General features: G+C 47.6%; 1 long non-coding RNA gene across 1 annotated transcript in view; it reads right to left on the bottom strand.

The window, feature by feature from the left end:
• LOC107210070 overlaps nucleotides 1–3,929 on the bottom strand; it is a 7,549-nt gene extending 3,620 nt beyond the window's left edge. The window contains exons 1-2 of the long non-coding RNA XR_001523828.2: nucleotides 3,408–3,929; nucleotides 2,651–2,700 (exon numbers count right to left, since the gene is read on the bottom strand). This is a non-coding gene — a long non-coding RNA (uncharacterized LOC107210070). The remainder of the gene's footprint in view (nucleotides 1–2,650; nucleotides 2,701–3,407) is intronic.
• Between the last annotated feature and the right edge of the window lie 12,157 nt (nucleotides 3,930–16,086).

Below are 16,086 nucleotides of genomic sequence, written 5' to 3'. Positions count from 1 at the left end.
GAGATCCCCCATTCCCACGTCCCCCCCCAGGCAGGAGCCCCATCCTGGCAGGAGCTCTCTGCCTGACATCCCAGCACAGCCAGCTCAGCTCCTCTCTTGGATTAGATCAGCCAGGAAAGCCAGAGAGTGCCCCTGTTCGTGTGTTTCACTTCACAGACACCAAAATATTGTAAAAAATCATCTGAAAAAAACCCCAACCAACAATACATCACCAAATACTATTAAAAGCTACATGTAAGAATTTTAAGAGGGTTTTCATGTGATAAATTTAAGTATCTAAAGAACTCCTGTATCTAGAAAAACACATGACAAATATAAATATTACATAGCAACAGTTTAGACAGTCAGACAGAAAAATGCCTTTTCAGAATGGCACTGCCTGTCAATGTAAATGTCACATTTTTCAATCAAATTAAAACACACCTCCAAATATTATAACACGGATTTTCCAAACTTCCCACAGCACAGCGGTTCCGAGGCATTCCTCCCGTTCCTGCTCTCCTTTTGCTCCTGTCAATTTTGCCTGCCTGCTTATCTGATGTGTATTTATAATTAAAGAGCAGCCTTTGCTGCAGCGTTAGCCCAAAGAGGTTCTGTACATGGTGTGCTCCAGGATGCAGTGGATAAATAATGGGATGAATCTCCTCCACCTCGGGGAGCTGCTCCCACACCATGGAAAGGGAATCACAACAACACACCCCGATGTCAAGGAGTGGAAGAAGAAGAAGAATCACAGATTCCCTGCTCCTGCACAGGGCTGTCATCACCATTTTAAGTAATCCATCTCCCCCCAAATTCCTGCGGATAATGAAAAGGAAAAGTGTTCTCAGCAAGCAGGTGTTTTTCCCATTGCTACCAAATAATTTAGGGCAGAATGTAATATTTTGACAGCGTGGCTATGTGGGAGTGTGAGCTGCTGTCAGGCAGGAATTCCCCTCCCAGACAAAGCCGTGTGAGAGGAACAATCTGGAACGACATCAAAGGCTCCCCACCCCGAGGAGCTGGAGCTGAGACCCAGGATGTGACACACAGCATCACATCCACAGGATCTGCTTGTTTATTTTACAAAACAGGGGGAATTCGGAGTTATTTCCACTTCTCAGCCTCCACAAAACCAAGCCCATGGAAAGAGCTGGGAGCTGAAATGCTTTGGGAGGTTGATTTGGGTTTGTCTTGCTGGTGGAGGCTCCACACGTTCTGCAGGATTTAACGCCAGCCCTGATCCCTTTCCTCACAATCCTGTGCTGCAGGATGAACTCTCAATTTCAGATCCTACGTGCAAAGCAAGGTCAGGCCTGCCCAGGAAATAAACCTCTCTGCCAAGGTGAGTGAGAGGGTAACAGAAAGCTCGGGATCAGCTCAGGCTCCGTGGGGAGGGTTCCCCAGCTCCAGGTGACCATGGCACTGCCACAGAGCTCCCAGATCCTGCATTTCACCCTTCCTTGTGCTGGAGACACTCAAACATCACACACTGCCCTGTGTTTGTTGTGAGCTCGGCAGGGAATCACCTTCCAACGCTTCTCCCTCCTGCCAAGGGATGGAGGCAGCAATAAAAACCTCTAAACCCCCTGTGCCCTGCTGAGGGCTTGAGCAAAGCCAGGGGTTGCCCTGAGTGGGACAGACCCTGCTCAGCCCAAGCTGCTCTGCTGGATCCCAACCTGCTCCTGCCCCACTCCCAGATTGTCACCTCCTGTCCCCTCAGCCTGGGCTCTCCTGGGGCTGGGGCCTTCTCCTCATCCTCATCCCCCTCCTCATCCCCCTCCTCATCCTCATCCTCCACCTCATCCTCATCCTCATCCTCATCCTCATCCTCATCCCCCTCCTCATCCTCATCCTCACCCTCATCCTTATCCTCATCCTCATCCTCATCCCCCTCCTCATCCTCATCCTCATCCTCATCCTCATCCTCATCCTCATCCTCATCCTCCTCATCCTCCTCCTCATCCTCATCCTCATCCTCATCCTCATCCTCATCCTCATCCTTATCCTCATCCTCATCCTCATCCTCATCCTCCTCCTCATCCCCCTCCTCATCCTCATCCTCCTCCTCATCCTCATCTCATCCTCATCTCATCCTCATCTCATCCTCATCTCATCCTCATCCCCCTCCTCCTCCTCATCCTCCTCCTCCCAGGAGCTGCCCGAGGAACCACGGCCTGATTTAACCTGTGCTAATTCCCTCAGTGCTGGCAATAAATACTGGGAATTTCTGGAGAGCACATTCCCGTGGGGAGGAAAAAGGAGAGTTTCCATATGGGCTCAGCCAGAGCTGCCTGGGCTCTTTCCCTCAGGAGAATCTGCCTGCAGATTTAAATAGAAAATAACCCAAATTTAAATCCCAGCATTCCTCTGATTCTCTGCTTGCTTTCTGCCTCTCTCCACCCCCTTTCATAATCATGTTTAAACCCTGCAACCCAAAAGAGCTCTCTCCAACTCCATGTAAATTCACATTCCTGAGAGTTTTTCTTCCAGTTTGTGACAGTGTGATTTGCTGCACAACATCTAAAGCTCCACCATGTCACTTAATCCTTTCCTATTTCCATAAAGCACAAATCACAAGTGGGATTTGGTGGGTTAGAAAAGGACAAATCAAAACTAAAAGGAAACATTTCTCTACTTATTGGAGAGGAAAGGGAGGAAAACAGCTCACCTGTGATAAAACCCGCTTTAATCAGCACTTATTCTTTAGAAGAACCTTCACTGTAACAGAGATAAATATGTTTAAAATCCTTCAAAATATGATACACTTTCCTGTTCTTCATTTATCATTTTTGTATGAGAATTGATTGTCTTTACATTACACAGCCCCATCTGTTCAAACACAAAGTTGCCATTAAATAAAACCCAGCGTTCAGGAATTCAGTGTTAATGGCAATATTATGAGTACAGGAAAGCTGTGCCTGCATTCCCAGCTCTCCAGGCTTTCCTCAGAGGACTGGTGCATTTCCTGTGCATCCAGACTTTGCTTTAAATAAAATAAATGTGCTATTTACCTACTGACAAAGCCAAGGGAAGGAATTGTTCCTGCCACCAGCCTGGCTGCTAAAAATAAAGGCAGAGAATTCTAATCTCAAGAGGCAGATAAAAGAAACAAGGAAATTATTCTGCATAACACAACAGCTTTTCCTTTCCCTTTCTAAGTTCCCCTCCACACTTGCTTTTCCTGGATTTTTGCAGTAGGAGGGGAAAAACCCCATTTAAATTTCCCTGCAATAGCAGAGATTGCAGCAATAACCCCTGACCCAGCAAAGCAAAACAAACAAAGGGGAAAATCTCTGGATTTCAAGAAGTTTGCCTGAAATTCAGAAGGCACCTGAGGTGGAGGATGCTGCACAGCAGTGCTGGGGAGCAGAGCAGCCCTGCCAGAGCCAAGGCTGCTCTCCTGGAAAAAGCCCAGATCAGCTCACCTGGCCTGAGCAGTAATTAAAACACAGGATCCACATCTCCACAGGAAAATTTCATCATGCTCAGCCCCAGCACTGGGGAGGGAAAAAAATTATCATTTCAGTAATTTATAAAATTAGAGGAGCAGAGATGAGGGGTAAAGGAGTGAAGTAAAAAAAGAAAAGAAAACACAAACCCAATGTCATGGCAGTATGGGAAAAATATCCACTGTGAGGAGCAGGAAAACACGGGATAAAACATCCAATTATGGGCCCACTAAAGGCAGATCCAGTTGTATGGATTTAAACTCTCCAGTTTGCTTGGGAAGGCCAGAATCCAAACAAAACAAAACTTTCCCTTCTGCCCCAGACTCGTGGGGGATTTCGTGTCCCAACACTGCCCTGGCTGGAGCTGGGGCAGGCAACAGACCCCGTGGAGCCAAGGGAGGAGAAATGCTTGTAAGGTCATGGAAGATCCCCTAAAATCCTCTCCCATCCTGTCCTTGCAGCCCACCATCCCTCTGAGCACTCCCCAGAGCACTCCCAGCTCTGCTCTAAGCAGATCCTCCCTGCCAGCCTGGACAAGGCTCAGTTCTGCTCCTCCTGGGGTGCCGGCCCAAAGCAGCTCCAGCACCCTGTGCTCCTGCAGGAAACTCCCCCATTCCCAACCTCTGGAATGACCAGAGGGAAACGAGACCCCCAGGAGAGTCCAGGCAGAGCAGCTGATGTAAAATGAGCTGTTTGCTGCCGAGCTGTGCCCCAAAAACCCTGCAAAACCCAAGTCCCAGTTCCCTGTCAGTCCAGGCTGACCTCTGCCAGCCCCTCCTGCACGCAGGGATGGCTCTGCAGGGAGGACATGGCCCTGCTGGTTAAGCAGCTCTTCCTCAGGTGGACACTTCCATCTCAATTCCTGTTTAAACTGCGTTTCCCAGAGCCCTGCAGGGAGCCAGGGCCCTTTGGAAACCTCCCATTGATCCCAGCTGGGTTACAAGGGAAGTGTGGAGCCGTGCTCATGAGCCCTGTTGTCATGGCAGAGGAAAAGTGGTGCCTGCAGCAACTCCTGTGAAGGATCCAGCATTGCCTGGGACAGAGAATTAAGCACAACTCCCGGCTCAGTTCCCTGGAGAGAGCAACCACTGTCCCAGCCCATTAGGCACGGAAAACATGGGAGGAAGCTTTACACTTCGTGTCCTTCTCCCAGTCATCAGCTCAGCTTTTTCCCCTCTTTCTCCACTTATAAAAGATAAAATCAAGAGAGTCAGGATCCAAAGGAGAGTTAACGTGGGTGAAAACAACAACAGAGCCCCTTGTTCCCTGCCAGCAGCCCCTGCCCGGCGGGTCCGGCTCCTCCGGGCCACGTGTGCCACAGCAGCTCCCAGAGATTGGGGAAAAGGTGATGAGTCAGTTCCTCTATCTTGATCAAATTCAGCTGGAACTGCAACAGCAGCAGAATGCACTTTTATCTCCAAGAGGGGGAGAGAAATAGAGGGCACAGTTTAGACACAAAGGACAGACCCAGCACATTCCCAAACCCGAGATTCTCATTATAAGGCACGAGGAAAGAAAACCAGTGACAAATGTGCTCTGCTGCGAGGCAGATAATGGGAAAGGTAAAGAAAATGTACATTATGCACAGGACATTAGAATTCTTTACAGCACAAAGTTTGCAGTGTTTCAGTTTAAAAAGAGGAGACAATTCCTGATGAAAGGCTGAGCGCTGCCTCCCGACGCCGCGAGCAGCTGATGGTGAGCACGCTCCAGACTTCCAGCTGGATAAAATACAATGGCAACGGAGGAGAAAAGTGGATTAGACCGTGAAATATAAGTATGACACTATTAAAGAATATTATGATACTTCACAGTGTAGAAAGAATAAAAAGTGGAATCACTGGGCTGTGAAGTTCTTCTTTCCTCAGATAAATTCCAAGCGCGGCGTTACCTGACAGAGGCAGAGGGAAGCTCTTGCTTCAATAGTTTTTCTAATTTGTTCAATTCCTTAAAACACACTGGGAAGCAGAAGAGCTCTAACTGCAATCTCTGGAGGCTGAGGGGAGTCTCAGTGGGGTGAAGGCTGCTGCTGGTGGTCCCCAGCCAGGCACGGGCACCCGCAGGAGCTGTGGGGGATCAGCTGCTTCCAGAATTTGGGATTAAAGGAGAGGGAGATTCCACAAATCCAATAAACACCAAGAGCCCCCAGCAAGAGCCTGAGCTGTTCCCACAGCCCAGGAAATGGGTGCACTGTGCTGGACAAAAAGGATAAATAGCAATACCCCACCTACAACAGAGCCTGGCCATGGGAATCCCACAGGATCACCAAATTTCTGATATTTCTGAAAGAATTCCCAATCCCAGCGATGTCTGAAGGTGTCTGGGGCCCTGGGAGTCACCTGGAATGAGCCACTCACACAATAAAAGCCTTGTTTTGGCCTGCAGCGTTGGAAAATGACTCCATCTGATCTTGAGGGATATTTTCCCCCTCAGCGTTCATCTCTCCTGTTTTAAAGGCATCTCAGAAAATGTTTTCTGAGAAGTTTAAGAGTTTGTTTTATCCACAAGAGTGTTTCACCCTGTGAAGGGAATGCAGAGCTGCCAGGCCCCACTGCTGCCTGTTGGTGATGCTGGGCACCCTTCACCACACTGCACAACATCCAGTAACAATCTGCCTCAGCTGGGCAAAAAAAACCCCTTGTTTATATAAAAATCACCTTAAAGGCAGCCCCACGTGTGATCCTACAGCTGCCAGGCTGCAGTTCAAGCACTTTCCCAGGAAAATGTGCTTGGGAAAGAAGCAAGGCCACGTATTGAAATGGAAATTTAGGTTATAAACCTTAGAGAAATAGATCAAAAAGTTAAAATATATATATTTTATATCCACTCACCTGAAAAAAAATGCCAGTATATAAAGAAATAAATTAAATATTTCACTTTCTAACAGCTTTATGAAAGTATTTGAAGCTCCCAGTTAAAATAAAACAAAACAAACTCATAGCAGGCAGCGAAGGACTGGAATAGTTCAAACTGAAGGGATCTAAACAAGATAAATAGGAGGCAGAAGGGAATGACACAGCAGCTCATTAGGAATGGTTCACAGAACAATCTTATCAGTGAAAACGTTTTCCCCCTTCGTTTTAAGAAAGCATTCATTTAATAGGAAAATTAATTCTGAGCCTTGACTAAATGAGGCCTGGAGCCTTTCAGCAGGGATGGAAGGAACTTGTTGGGTGTTTGATTTCCAATTTATGCCCCAGACAAGTCTGCAAGTAACAGAAGTTTGATTCAAGTTAAAAATCCATTCTTTAATTATTTCCCTGGTGGGAGCTGTGGGCACCTGATGCACCCTGCTGCTGCCCTGGGGAAAAGGAATCATCATTCCAGGGAGCTGGGAATTAACAGCTTTAATGGGACTGCTGGCATTTCCCACCACAAAGGTGGAACTCCAGAGCTGGTCCTGAGCTGGACTCGGAGCTCCTGGTGGGTCCCTTCCATTCAGACCCTGTGAAAGGCCTTGATTGGTTTTGTTTGCTCTGAATAAAATCTGGGATTTGGCACTCTGGAGTTTTTGGGCACCGAAGCATTTATTTTTTTTAACAATCTACCATCTAATTTTTACTTTTTTTTTGGAGCTGAAATACTTGCACCCACTTGAAATTGCAAACTCCAACATTTCATTTTCCTTTTTAAACAGGGGCTCTGGCAGGAGCGATGGCAGAGATTCCAGGGCGTTTTCATTTAGATAAGCTGCCCGTGGCCAGAGAGGTTATTTACCTTATCCCCTCCATCTCTGGGCCTCACTCTGCAGCTGGGGCAGCTCCTTGGGAGCATCAGCAAGTCTAAATCTTGTGTTGCCAGGGCAGGGGGAGCAGGGAGGAATTATCTGCCGTGTCAGACCCTTCAGACATTAATGATTCCATGACCATTAGGCTCCTGCAGGGCATTAATCACAGCACATCCTGCAGCAGGTCCTGTCTCCCTCTCCCACAGAACCTGGGAGGGGCTGCACAGAACCCCAGGGGATTACAAATTCTAAATTAAACATATTCCTCTTCTCTCACAAAAGTTTTTCATCCCTTTTTAATCCTGAACTGCTCGAACAATAATATTTCCCCAACCTCTTTCCTCCAGTGAGAGCTGCAGAGATACAAACACAGCGGCATTTGATCCAGAATTCATTACCCTGATAGGAAAGGGTAAAGAGGCTCAGTCACTGCACTTTCTGATAACCCAGAGGAGCCAGAATCTCTGTTATTAGCATGAAAACAAAGCCTGATCTGTTAATTGCACTAATTCTCCATTTAGGACTCACTGCAGGAGCAGTGATCAAACCTGGGCCCTGTGTCTGCACTGAGGGAAACACTTCACATGATAATGAACTTTAAAATTATCCCTTTCTTCTGAATAATGAAAATAAACTTATAAATGAGGGATGTTTCTAGTCCCTGGTGGGGAAACTGAGGAACAAAGCACTTGTGGCTGTTCCCTGCAGGCAGGATGGGGGTGCTGGCACTGCCCACGGCAGCTCAGGGGCTCCAAAGCCATTCCGTGTCCCACAGGCTTTCAGTCTGTTGGGTCTGGGTCTCAGGGCCCAAACATTTTCCAAAATAATTGCAAACCCGTGCAGCTGCCTGTGAGTGACACCTTCCCTGGATCCTGGAGCCAAACCTCGGCCCCTGCACCGGGAACGGCTGCAGATCCTCCATCCTCCTTGCAGCAAAACAGGAAAGGAAAACACACAAAGGAGGTGCCAAAAAGCTCATTCATCTGCAGCTTTTGATTTTATAGAATCACAGCATCCCAGAATGGTTTGGGTTGGAAGGACCTTGAAGCTCATCCAGTGCCTCACCCACGGGCAGGGACACCTTCATCATTCCAGGTGGCTCCAAGCCCTGTCCAACCTGGCCCCAAACACTTCCAGGGATTCATGTGCTGGAAACTTCCAAAATCTCCTTTCTGCTGCAGCAACTCTGTTCTGCTTCTAAAACCTCTCTCTGTTTTCCAGCCCAAACACGGAATGAACAAACCCAGGCCAGGAAAAGCTCCTGGGAGGCTCTGGCTGGCTCCTGCTCGTCCCAGGGATCTCAGCAGCGCTGGGGATGCTGGCAGCAGGCACAGGACACCAGGAATCCATCCCAGCAGCCAGGGGAGCATCAAACACCGCAGCACCGAGGTGATGCAGGGCTCAGGAGTGTGAGGATTCCACTGAAGGACCAGCAGGAGCTGGGATGTGCTCAGAGCTCAGAGGAACCAGCGCTGCCCCAGTGAAGCACCAGCCTGGAGAAGAGCAAAGCCGTTCTAGAAACTCCGCTAAAACGAGCCCAAATCTGTCCTGGGTGCGCTGCCAAATTCTCCTTGAGCGTTCCTGCTTTGTACAAAGGGAAATAAGAGCAAAATCTGGCCTCCAAATTGCCAACAGCTCTCTGAATGCTAATTTAGGCTTTTCAGATATCCAAGTACACACAAAAGCACAGCTCAGGTTTGAAAAACAACCAGAATTGGCTTTAAAATGTCTGCACTCTCTTTTCTCAGCGTTCCGCAGGCAGAGCACAGCTCCTCCCTATGGCCAAGGCTGCAGCCCGGAGGAAAATCTGGATTTTACCTGCAAGCTCCCACCCTGCAGCTCCATCCTGCTCTTCTCCATCCAGAAGCTCCTCAGGTGTGGGCAGAGCCTCCCTGGGAAGCAGCTCCAGGCTTCAGGAGGAGTTTGTACATCCTGGAGAAGGCTTTTCCCGAGTTATCCCAGCACGGCTGATGGAGCCCCAACATCCACTGCCATATTCCCAGGGCTGCAGTGACCATGGGAAAACCAGCAGGCTGCAAAGTTTCCTTTACACACTTCTAATTGTTTTTATTATTTCCATCTACAGGTCCCATCCCTTCGCACTTTCCAGCAGCAGTTATTTTAATTAAGCTTCCCAACGTCAGGATTTTCACTCAATTCAATTGTTTCACTGAACCAGTGCCAGCTCTTGTTTCTATAAAATTGATGAGCACCTCTTTGAGATTTGCACACCAGGCACAAGCTGTGCAGCTGCCTCAGGATTGTCAGTCCAGACACAAATATTCACATTGTGGCAACAAAAATACCCAGGAATTTTATTGCATTTGATTTTGTTGTATTTGATTTTATTGTATTTGATTTTATTGTTTTTTATTACACAGGCTAATAACCTGTAGACTATTAACCAGCAATTAACCAGCAATTAATTACTTTAAAACACATTCAGCTGGCTACTTGAGAAGGGTTGGTTATTTGTGTTTTATTCCCAGCCCTGTCCCACTGAGTTTTAGCCAAATGTCACATTTCTGTCCCAGCCAGCCCTGCCTGGACAGAAGGAACCCTTCCCACATTATTTTCTGCTCTGGCTGTCAGAGGCTGCTCCTCCTGAGGAAGGAGGGAACACTTACTCAAACATTAAGATAAATTTAGATAAATTTATTAAATTTTATAATTAAATAATTTAAAAATATAAATAAATTTAAAATTTATAATAAATAAATATTAACAAATAAATAAAAATAAATATTTAAATTTATAAATACATTTATTATTTAGATAAATTTGTTCAATCTTAAATTCAGATAAGTTTTTTCCTCCCTTTTGGAGGTTCTGAACATGTGTATGATGCACATTAACAAATATCTCATATTTTATCACAATAGCTTCCCTTTCCCTGCTTATTTCACATTTCATTCTCTTCAGTGAGTCAAATGGGGACAGAATATTCCATCTCTGGGAGGGAGCAAATGTCCCATTGAGCAAAACAGACACTTCTGGATGAACCTGTGCTCTCCAGACCTGCACAGATAAATAAACCACTGGGAAATTCAGGTTATCAAGTAATTCTCATGAGCATGATAGACTAGAAATGGAAAATATGAAAGGAAAATTATCTCCAAGTATTTCAAAGTGACTGCAGAAATAAACTGGCTTTTTAAAATTGTAAGATACACAATGATATTTCTATTTAAATTCTGATTTTAATGTTTGTTTATTAACAACAAGCATTAAAACTTCCACACCTTGTCTCCCTTTTTAAAATAATGTAAAAAACAGGGTTTTCCAAAGAATTTACACAAAATATTGGAAGCAGGAAGATGGGAAAGGTGCTCTCCCACAGGCTCAGTTCTTTTTCCAGTAAGTTTTCTGTCTGTAGCATCCCGTGATCAAAATAAGAACCACAGTGGCACCTTCCAGACTGCAGAGAAATCATTACACTGACAGATTTGCAGGATCCCATTATCAGGACTTATCAAATATCTGCATTTTTATTGGAAAATAGGAAATTGCTGTTGAAAATGAGGGAGCAAAACTGGAATGGAAGGCATTTTCCCCGTGTAAAATTCAGGTTAAATTATAGCAGGTACATTTATCTCACTCTTTAGGGATGCAGACAAACAGCTCAGGCTCCTGGTGCAAGGCATGATTAAAGTCTGGCCATCGAGGACAGGGTTTTCCTGCTTTTTGTGGAGCAGGGAGGGAATTAAGGCACATTTGGTCTCACCTGAGCTGGGAATGGCTCCATGAGTTAATGGCTCTTGCTCTGAGCCAAGGGATTAAAGCTCCTCTGCTCTGCCAGATCAAAAACCACGTTCAGTGCAGCAAATCTGTGATACCCCCACTCCCTCTGGGACTCTCCAGTAAAAGCTCTCCCTTCCCTCGTTCCTTCACAATTCCTGACTCTTTTATCCCATTCTCCCAGGTGTTTTCTGGCAGGGGCTGCACTTCACCCCTCCCTGCTGCTCCTGTTTGAGTCCAGGGGAGCTTTGAGCCATGAAAATCAGGCTTGTGAAGCTTTTAGGAACCAGCAGGAATCCAGGGATGATTCCCCATTGTGATTCCCAAAGGGAATCTGAGTTTTCCACAGCCTTTTTAGCGTCCTGATTGCAGGGTACCACAACCAGCAGCAGCAGCACTGATCTGGGGATGTTTGAAGCTAAACCCTGTTGATGACTGGTGGTTGTTGGTGAGCCCTCCTCCTCCTCCTCCTCCTCCTCCTCCTCCCCTGGCTGCCCTGAGCCTCCCATGAGTGTCCTGAGGGATCTGCCACCATCACCTGGGCACGTTTCACACCGAGGGAGGTGGCCCTGCCAGGGAAGGGTGGGATGGGATCAGCTTGAAGGTCCCTCCCCACCCAACCCAACCCAACCCAACCCAACCCAACCCAACCCAACCCAACCCAACCCAACCCATTCCAGCAGAGTTTGATTCTAGAGATTGCAAACATGGTGACAAATAAGAAATGAACCTCTTCCAAAAATAACAGAGAGCTGGAAGAACACCCCCCAGGCTCTCCTGACCCCTCCCTGTCCCTTCCCCAGGGCAGCAGAGCTCCTGGTGGTGGCAGAGGAGCAGGAGGATTCTCCTGACCTCTGAACCCCCATCCTGCAGCTCCCAGGCAGGCAGAGGGGAGCTGTAAATTCTCTCTTCGGGTCACTTGGCAGAACTAATCTCTTTTAATCTGTTCTCTTTGTGGCACCTCTTTGGGAGGCAAAACTGTGATTTATGGACTGTCAGCAAAGTCCACAAGGCCAATATCTTCCTCCAGGAGTTCCCTTCCCCCAGCAGTGTTGAGTGGCCAGGGAGGGGATTTAAAGGCAGATTTCACTGGCTGGGGCCTCAGAGCTGCAGAGTGTTCCATCAGCAGCAGCCTTCTAAAGCAATAAAAACCTACACATGTTCTGCAAATTAATAAAAAATTAGGGCACTGCTTTGTTGGAGTGATTTTCCTGTAAGGAAAGTGGAGCATGGCGTGGAAAAGCACAGCTGGGAGCTGTGGGGAGCTGTTTGTGCACCAGTGACCCCGTGGCAGACCCAGGGAAGCGAAGAATCACTTCATTCTTTATCAAAGGGATTGGGGGCAGTCCCCTGTGAGCTGGGCTCTCCCCTAATGCAGGCTGAGGGACAGAGCCACCGTCCCAGGGCTGTGCCACCAACACCCAGCAGCTCCCACTCCACCCATCCCCTCCCCAGGGAAGAGCTGAGTGCTTTTTGTGGAGCACTTACATTTAGAGGCTGAAAAGAGGAGAGGCCCTTGAAGATTCAGAGGATAAAAATAATTACCTTGGATTCTGAAAATCAATATCTTTTTTTAACCAATCTGGCAAGGCGGCGTCCGACTAATTAGCGAAGGAAAAAATTATTTATATAAGATTAGTACTTAAATGTCTCCAATAAGATATTCATTGGCACAATATTGAGGGGGCAATTGTGAAGTATCAACTGATTTAGCACAAACAGATCAAAAAAACAACAATTATTCTGGCTTGAAGGGAGTCAGTGAGAGGAGAAAGGATTTTTACAAGAGCATGGAGTGACAGGACACAGGGGAACTCCTCCAGTGACAGGGGCAGGGGTAGATGGGATATTGGGAAGGAATTCCTGGCTTTGGGGGTGGGAGCCCCTGGCACAGAATTCCCAGAGCAGCTGGGGATCCCTGGCAGTGCCCAAGGCCAGGCTGGACATTGGGGCTGGAGCACCTGGGACAGTGGGAGATGTCCCTGCCATGGCTGGGGGACACTGGGAGGGCTTTAAGGTCCTTCCAGCCTAAACCATTCCACAACTGTGTGATTTTACAGACCAAAACCAAGTCACAACCAGACCAAGGGATTGACTGGGGGTCACACAGACCACCTGCAGCAGAGGCAAAAGCAGCACCAACTTTTCCAGGCCAATTCAGTCATTAACCAGCAGCTCATCCTTCCTCTCCGATTCCCTGAGCCATTCTTTCAGTATCACAGGACAGAGGCTGGAATTTCAGTGCAGTTCCACACCGTGTTCAGCATCTCATCCCAAAGGATTCCACCCCCCTAATCTGAGGAAAGCCATTCACAGGCACACCAGCATCTGCAGAACTGCTCCCTGGCTGAGAAATATTTCAAAACATGCCCCCTGCGAGGGGAGAAACATCTGCCCCCCTCTTTTCTCCTACATGTGTATTTTGCATCTGTAAACCATAAACATATGATAAAAGCACTGCAAACCTCGGTGGAGCTCGGAGGCAAAACCGATCTGTTTTGCTCTGCCAGTTTGAAAATGGTTTTCTTGATGAAACTCATGAGTCTGCTGGAGACTGAGACACAGATGGATGAGCTGAGCATATGATAAACCTGCTGCATGAGTTTGTAGTTAATTGCCCATCATCTTTTTTGTCTCCCCATAAAACATTTCACGCCCACCTTGCACAGTAAAGGTAACCCGTGTGTCATAAACCATTTGTCTCCTGAGCTTTCCCTGCTGCACTCCCCGAGCTCTGGTGGTGAGAGAGCCGTGGAGACAAGACAAATCTGCTGAACCCTTTTACAGATGAAGCACTCTGCATCTTTTATCAAATGATCTCCATTCTTTAATGAGAAGAAACACCTCCCAGAGTCATTTGCATGCTAATATCTTTATTTCTAAAACAATAAGCAGGCTGGGACTCTTTGAGCCACCAGTCAGCACAGACACTGCATTTCCACCAGCCAAGGGTGGAGAGAGGCCAAGAAACCAAATTTCTTCCCTCTGGGCACAGAGGGGACTTGGGGCTGGGCACAAAGAGGGGCAGAGGGGTCCAGACAAGAATCACTCCATTCCCTGGGTGGGGACCCAGCACTGCTGGCCTGTGCAGGGCCAGGAGCTGGGCTTGGTGATCTCTGGGAGTTCCTCCTGACTCAGGATATTCATAGAATCTCACACTGGTCTGGGGTGGAAGGGACATTAAAGATCATTTGTGTCCCCCAGCCATGGCAGGGACACCTCCCACTGTCCCAGTGTCCAGCCCCAATGTCCAGCCTGGCCTTGGGCATTGCCAGGGATCCAGGGGCTGCTCTGGGCACCTGTGCCAGGGCCTGCCCACCCTCACAGCCAGGAATTCCTTCCTAACATTCCATCTAAACCTACTACTTCCAGCTTTAAACCATTCCCCCTTTCCTGTCACTCTACACTTTTGTGTGAAGTCCCTTCTCCATTTTTCCTGGATTTCTCTATTCCTGAGCCCTATTTTCCATCCTGCCCTGCCCTCAGAGCAGCTGTGCAGGAGGAGCAGGGTGCCAGGCAGGTGGAGCTGGCACTGCAGGAGCCCTGGAGCTCCTCACACCTTCAGGTCACCAGGACATTCCTGTCTCCCTCCTCTTTTCTTTTCCCTGGGGGACAAAAGCTTGCAGGAGCAGGTCATTCCAGGGCAGCACTGAGAAAGACACTGCCAGCCACCACAGCTCTAGACCTGCCCTCAAAAAGCTCTCCTGGTGTTTTCCCTGGATGCCAGAGCAAGGCTGCTCCTCCCTGCCAGGAGGTAACTGGTGTCACCCTGCCCTGGTGTTGGGGCTTTGTTGTCTCTGCCCATCTGAGCTGAGTGGTTCTCCTGGGCAGCACTCACTCAGCAAAGGGGAAAAGGGGAAGAGAAAACTCTTCCTTGCACTGAGTCAATTTGAAGCAAATGGAAGCCCTTTTTCCATCAGAGCAGGGCTGGCAAAGAGCCCCTCTGGACAGCCCCAAACCCCCCCAGTAGGACAGAACTTCCCAGGAAACTTTTCCTCAGCACTGGAGGCTTGGAGGAGGAAGGAGCAAAGCCCAGTGGGCAGTTAAAGGAGTCAGCCCCACTTTCCCTGGCGTGCCTTCCAGTTCATGGCCCTGATTTACAGGATTTAATCTCCAGCAAAGAGATGTTCCCTGCCCGGAGCAGCCAGAGCAGAGGAGCTACCAGCACAGGGCTCTGGGCTCCTGAAAAGCTGCTGGGAACAAGGAGGACTCTGCTCAACACCTCATGTTGGAATTTGCTGAATACCAGCAGAAACAGCTCAGGGAAGAGGAACAAACTCTTCCAACATCACCGTGCAGCCTCTGCTGAGGCATTAACAACATCACAGAGAACAGAAGTGGGAGCTGAGTTGTTATATTGGGTCCTATATTTATAATATTGATTATATTTTGTTATACTGGCAGCTCTCCAGAGGGAATCACACAAAGCCTTCACCTTGCTAATGAAGCTGGTATTTTTAATATCTGTAAATGCAGGCACACTTGGTTGGTTTTGGCTATGTGTTTATGGGTTTGTGTCCTTACATCTCTCAGTACATTAAAACTGCATGTTTGCACTGCCCATTTGAAATTTCACCTCTTTTTTTTAGCCTGACATGTAGTTTTACTCTAATGAAAATAGAAAAGAATATTATACAAAGGTAAAAATTATATTTATCTAAGACTATGACTGTTATAAGCACTTGACAAGTGATGGAAATGATTCAAACCACTCCTGTCCTGATAGAAGGTCAAGAATCAAAATAATCTTGTTAGCAAGGAATTAGAAAGCCTCTCCCTCTCTCAGGTTTCCGTGGAAGTGTTTCAGAGATGCCCATTTTTCCCCATGGACTTGAGAAGAGCCATTGCACACGCTCTGTTTTTCTTTCTGGCTGCATTAAAACAAGCACTCAATGGAGGGAGTTTCTCCCCATCCCTTTCAAAAGGCTGCCACCATATGGGGGATCGGTTTTAATACAAGCCTTGCTTTGGGGTTGTGCAGGTAGAGCTTGCTGGAGGGACAGCACTGGGAATTGTGACACAGAAACAGCTCTGGCCCACAGAGGGCTGGAATTACCTTCCCCTTTAAAAACCTGCACTTGGTGATGAACATTTCATTGTTTCCATTCCTATTTCATCTATTTGTGCCCCACACAATTCTGGGGGTTTGGAGCATTCCTGTTCTGCCTGAGGTGAGGATCCTTGTCACCA

Source organism: Parus major, chromosome 12, assembly GCF_001522545.3.
Source record: "Parus major isolate Abel chromosome 12, Parus_major1.1, whole genome shotgun sequence".
Lineage (NCBI taxonomy): Eukaryota > Metazoa > Chordata > Aves > Passeriformes > Paridae > Parus > Parus major.
The sequence above is the reverse complement of the archived record's forward strand: the minus strand, read 5'-3'. Positions and strand labels throughout refer to the sequence as shown.